This window comes from Marmota marmota, unplaced genomic scaffold (genome assembly GCF_001458135.2).
Source record: "Marmota marmota marmota unplaced genomic scaffold, marMar, whole genome shotgun sequence".
Taxonomy (NCBI): Eukaryota; Metazoa; Chordata; class Mammalia; order Rodentia; family Sciuridae; genus Marmota; species Marmota marmota.
The window spans coordinates 3213232-3219423 of record NW_025999925.1 but is presented as its reverse complement, the minus strand read 5'-3'; the positions used below and the strand labels follow the sequence as shown (position 1 = coordinate 3219423).

The 6192-nt window shown below is 40.8% G+C and overlaps 1 long non-coding RNA gene across 1 annotated transcript; it reads left to right on the top strand.

Moving 5' to 3' along the window:
- The first annotated feature begins 4965 nt into the window (after positions 1-4965).
- LOC125615789 lies at positions 4966-5837 on the top strand. The gene is made up of 2 exons (XR_007346377.1): positions 4966-5016; positions 5356-5837. It is a non-coding gene; the product is annotated as an uncharacterized LOC125615789 (long non-coding RNA).
- Positions 5838-6192: the final 355 nt, after the last annotated feature.

The following is a 6192-nucleotide window of genomic DNA, read 5'->3' as shown; positions in this document are numbered from 1 at the left end:
CAAAGCCAGCCTTAGCAATTTAGCAAGGCCCTAAGCAACTTAGTGAGGTCCTGTCTCAAAATAAAAAATAAAAAGGGCTGGATTATGGCTTAGTTGTTAAGCACCCCTGGGTTCAATCCCAGGTACCAAAGAAAAAGAGAGAGAGAGAGAGAGAGAAAGAGAGTCTATGCCTTTGTTGGCATGATAGGGTAAGGTCAAATTTTTTCTATGGGATTTGGTTGGAATAGTTATATAATAATAGTTTGGTTATTATCTAAATTTTTTATTTTGCTAAGCTACAGATTCAGAGTTTTTCTTAATCTCTGTTCAAATTTGCATTTCTTGGTTCCTGTTTTGTTTTTTTTTTTAATTTTTACTGTTTTAGCTCCAAGTCTAGTATTTATGAGGCCAAAGAGTGTCCAGAAAGCGTACCTCCATGTCACTTGTTGGATCCTCATGTCCTAAACTGGTCTGCCTTCTTTTTCATCAGAACCTTCTTATACTAGTTTCATATATAATATCTAGGGGTTTTAATGGCAGGAAAAATAAAAAGCATGACTACCCCATTTGCCCTGAAGTCAAAGTCACTCATTCTTCACTTTTAAGAACTAATATAACTAAGAATTTCACTACAAGGCTTGGAAAATCCAACTGCTAAGAAATAGTCATGATTTTATAGGAACCCATAAAAGTTGATGTTTGGGGGCCAAAACTAACTTTTCTAATAGAGAAGGCTTTATATAAAAGTTTTCACTCAATGTTATTGTTTTGTTGGGGGGGTGGTTCTTTTGACCTATAATAGCTATAATGTCATAAAAATAATGTTAAAAATCATCACTGAGCTTTAAATGATTTGATTATAAGTAAAGGAGAATTTATTATATTTAGTAGTACTTTGAGGCTTTTGGAGAATTCTGCTGCCTAGTTGCTTTGAGATAGAAGGTGAGTTATTCCAGGCCAGGTGCTACATGTATGATCTGCTTAGTATCCCCAACCAACGACATCATTTATATACGTGCATGTCAGGAATACACACTGCAGGTCTCCAAAGGTAGTTAAAATATAAATTCCTTGGATCATCTGCACATGGAACCACTTAGATTTGGTTCAGGCTAGAAATGGACAGACTGACTAGATAACTTAATGAGGCCCCAAGATACAGTCTAAGTTCCAAAAAGTGAAAGTGATGATTGGGAGCATCAGGTTACATTCTGAGGTCCAAAACAAATATTTCAGAAAGGATCCTATTGCTTTTTGTAAGTTGCAAAATAAAACAATCTCTTTTAGAAAGTCCCTTCTCCTTAAAAAAAAGAAAGAAAGAGAGAAAGAGAGAAAGAGAGAAAGAGAGAAAGAGAGAAAGAAAGAAAGAAAGAAAGAAAGAAAGAAAGAAAGAAAGAAAGAAAGAAAGAAAGAAAGAACGAACCCAGAGATTGTTTGGGTGAGACTCACACTTGGGTGACGAAGACAGAAAATCACACTGGAGCAATCCAGGAAATATTTGCTGGTTTTGTCCAAGCTCACTGCATACTTGAGCAAGGGGTGTGAATCTTGGGTTGGGGGGAGGGGTAAAGAAAGCAAAAAAGTAATTTCAAATGTTCTCCTCCAGAGCCCAAAGTAACTTTCCTTGACATGCATCAATTTTCTTTCCCAAACAGTCCTGTTATGGCCTTTTAGTATCAACTAGATATTCCCAGAGAGTGCCTAGAACCCTTTAGAGATCATTGCTTTCTTAGGTCAATATGTATACTATCAGCAAAGATCTCACTATTCAGACAGAACAAAAGTTAAATGGTGTTCAGCCTCAGCATAGTTAGCTCTGATTTGATTTCATAAGCCTCTGTTTTCCAAATTTGACATAATGTCACATCTTGAAAATGCATGAAACATAAACAATTCTAAACACCCACATATGCATGCATACAATGGACTATAAAATTGATTTTAAGTCTGTGCATGCTAAGCAAGTAGTCTTGCTAACAAGAGCTTGCCTTTCAGATCTAAGCATTAGCTCCCTGGCTGGACTGAGCAGTCAAACCAAATGAGAACATGGACATCCCAAGACTTAAGGAAGCAGCTTTTTCAGCAGCTCTCTTTCCCCTGCCTGATGGATTGCTAGTGATGAGATACTGACACGTCTAGAAATAACACTGACACAATTTTATTTTTTGCCTTAGTTTCTTCAGTAGAAGACCAGTTTATTCACATTTCTGAAGAGAATATAAAACTATGTATTTTGTCATACTTAAAATTACATACTCTTTACTCTCAAGGAATCAGAGCCCAAATGCAAGCTATGATGTAAGAAATGAGCATCCAATGACTTAGAGAAAACAGAGCAAACGCCAGCAAAAGCCATTTTCATAGCAAAGTGCTAGGAATCGGAGAAAGAGGCAAAAATGAACTGCAAGGCAGTCCATGCACAATGAACTATATATTTTCTTAAGCCACCACGTTCATGATAGCTGAATAGTTCTCCGTGGCTACATCATAAACACAGCTCACTAAGGGTGAAGTGGTAAGAAATGTACACCCCAGGAACAGGTGTACTGGGTTTCAATCCCAATTCCATTACTTAACTGCTCTATGACCTGACCTAGTACTAATTGCCTGACCTCTCAAACCCTCCATTTGCTTATCTATAAAATGGACATCATTCATTCATTCATTCATTTAGCACTTATCCAATGCTTCCTATGTGGCAAGCATTGCACTAGGTCCAAAATAGTGTGTAGACCCTAAGCAATGAATAAAACAGTTGGGTTTCTTGTGATTATCATTGAAACAAAAGGATATATGTAAAATATCTAACATAGAGACTGGTACATGGAAGTGCTATTATTTCCTTTCTTCTTTTTTATCCTTTAAGGGATAGAGTAGTTGTTTGCTCTCAAACAAGCATTTGCTCACTAAAAGATAAATGACATCATTTCTACCTCCAACACAAAGAAAGCTTCAGTCCACACAGTGATTCCTCTTAGGGAAACCCGGGGTCACAAATGTTAGGACCTTTCACTGGAGCTTGATATAAAGGGGTAGGGGGAATTTAAAAGATTTCCCCATTGTTTTAATTAGCTTCTTCGCTGCTATAACTAAAGGACCTGACCAGCACAATTATAGAAGAGGAAGAGTTTATTTGAGGGCTCACAGTTTCAGAGGTCTTAGTCCATAAAGGCTGGCTCCATTCCTCAGGGCTTGAGATGAGGCTGAACATCGTGGTGGAAGAGGGTAGCAGAGGCAAGCAGCTTGCATCATGGTGATGGGAAACAGAGGGAAACTTCACTCTCCAGATACAAATATATATCAAAGCCACGCCCCAATGCCCACCTCCTTCAGCCACACCCTACCACTTCATTTATCACTCGGTTGGTTAATCCCCTTCAGAGGATTAAATCACTGATTGGGTTAAAACTCTTAAGCCCAGTCATTTCTCCTTGGAACCTTCTTGCATTGTCTCACATGTGAGCTTTTGGGGGACACCTCACATCCAAACCAGATTACCCATCATCCACTTGTCCTGACCTTTCCCTTCCAATTCAGGGCCTGCTCTCAACTGACAGTTACATGGCAGAGGGAATAGACTCCAGAAAGCAAGGGTGTGTGGGGACACTTCCCTGAGCTACTGATTAAGCATGTGACAGAAGTAAGTCACTTAAGCCCTGAATAGCCATCCTCTACTGAATAGTCATTCTTTACTGAATTCTTATAAGTGCCCCCCACAAGACTACAAATTCCTGGAGATAAGAATTGGCTTTTTGTTCCTCCTTCAGTGACTGTCAAAGTGCCAATGGTTGGCACTAAAAAACATTTGCTGAATGTAAATGCTTTGCCAAGTTATAAGAAATTCTATTATTTCCTTTCTTTTGATTACAGTAAAATGAGGCCACTTTTTTGGGGTAAAAACTCCTTGTGGTTATAAAACATCATGTAGATGTAAGGAATGGATATCTGTTAGTTTCAGGTCTGGGAAGAAAGAAGGAAGAAGGAAGAAGTGGGGAAGATGAAAGAGGGCTGGGTGAGGGCAGGCAGTTGGATTTGAAAGCAATCTGAGACCAAGAATTAAGGGCTACCTCCCACACAGCCTCATGACCTTTCAGGGACTGTTCCTCAAGACCTGTTCAAAGATACTCTGTCCCATGACCAGCTTTAGGGTATTGGGAATACACTATACCATAACATAACAAGCATCCTTCAAAGGTCATGCTTCAAAAAAAAAAAAAAAAAAAAGAACTCTTAATGAAATAGGATCTGCTAAAGAAAAAATCAGTAATTTTAAGAATCAAGAAATTAGGATCTTAATTTTGTAAAACAATAATAATAAAAACATATAGAAGCAAAGCAAGAGACTAAGAGTAGATATACAACAAAGCTAATGGTAAGATATTGTAAGTAGTTATGAGTAATTTTTGTCTTGTTTATAATCGCATATTTTATAGAATCTTCAATAAATAAGCATTGCTTTTATAGTTGTGTGGTGTGTGTGTGTGTGAGAGAGAGAGAGAAAGGGAGGGGGGGGAGAGAGAGAGAGAGAGAGAGAGAGAGAGAGAGAGAGAGAATACATTCTCTTCTTGCCTATTCTGGGAGCTAATTCAGATCTGATTCTGTTGTACCAGGTACTGAATCAGATCTAATCACCAGGAACAGAATCAGATATTCCATCCAAGTCCCAACTGGCAAAAATGAGACCTGTCCTGCAGCTTGTTGTTTTTGTAAGCTGTAAGGCTAGATTATGCTCTTTTCCCTTCCACCCTAGAAGCGGATGCCTCGTTGCAGCTATGGCTCTACCTATAATAGCGTTGTGCCCTCAAACCCTCAAACATATCACTCTACCTCTCTGGGCCTCTTCTGTGAAAAGATGGGCTGGGCTCTGATGAGCATGGTGCCTGGGCAGTTGTTATAATACCATTTACCACCTTCTCCTTGTTCTTTTCTTCTGTGCTCTATTTGTGCCATATCACTCCTCCTTATAATTCCACCCAAGGAAAAGAAGTGAAACGCAAATTATTCCTTTTGCATTTTTGTTGATATTTCAAATTGCAGGTTGGAAGGCTCCAGGGGGCTTTGGTCCTGGATGGCTGGAGTGAAGGGTGTGCTCATTGGAGGAATCAGTAGGCCAGACCTGGCCGTGTGCTCTCTCTCTCCTCCTAATCAGAGTCCTGGCTGCAGAAGTCCAGGCTGGCATCAGAGCAGTAACCAACATTTGGTTGACACAGAACATAATTTTTAATCAGGGGAAGGCAAAAAGGAATACAAAAGACTTATTTTCTGCACTCAGGTTTGAGTATCTGCTTGTAGTTATGTCTGTCTGCGTTTGGCAGAGCTGGTCTTGAGGAAGGTCTGGCATTCAAGACCAAAGGGTCAGTCTCCTTCCTTCTCCAGGATGGAAGCAGCACGAATTGTTCTGATCAGGGAGCAATAACATACCATGACCCCCACAGCTCCCCAACAGTCCGAGGGGGGCACACAGTCTCAGCAGCTAAGGCCCCCTGGCCCCTGAGAGCCACATGCCTCACATTTCCCCAGTTCCAGCCTCCTTTCAAAGGCCCTTTATTAAACCACCAACTATTTGCTGTCGAGACATTTAGGATGAAATCATTGTGTTAAACAAATAAACGCAGCTTCGTCCAGATTTCTGCTCTGGGAGCAGAGTAAGAAAATAATTTCTGTCTGCTTGCCACAAAAGCGGCTGGAAAGGCCCAAAGAAAAATATTATTTTTACTCCATTGTGTGAAATATTGTCCTGGAGGATCTGACGGGCTGAGCGTTTGAAGAGTTTGTGCTGGCAGGTTTCAAGGGTCCCCCGGGTCGGCCCCCTGGGATTGTTTTCTGCATTAATAAACTTAGCATGATGTGTGTTAAAAGGAACATTCTGTTTGCTTTGTAAATAAGGGATGTCAAACAAGAAGCAGAAGCCTTACAGACACTGGGTGATGTGTTCTCAGAGCAGGAGAGGGAGGTGGGGAGGGAGAGGCACCCTGGAAAAGCGGGATCACTGGGGCTCCCTCAACTGAGCTGAGGCGTTGTTGGGAAAACAAATCAGTCTGTTTGAGTCCAAACCAGGCCATTTCCTCACTGATCCTGGTGGGAAAGCTGCACACTTTGCCCCGAACCAGCAGGATACGGGCTTGGGAAGGAAAGTTCTCAAGTGTCTGTCAGCTGTGTGGTGGAGGAGAGGGGATGGCGCCAGGCGGAGGCCCCTCCCCCCTTCCCTTCCCT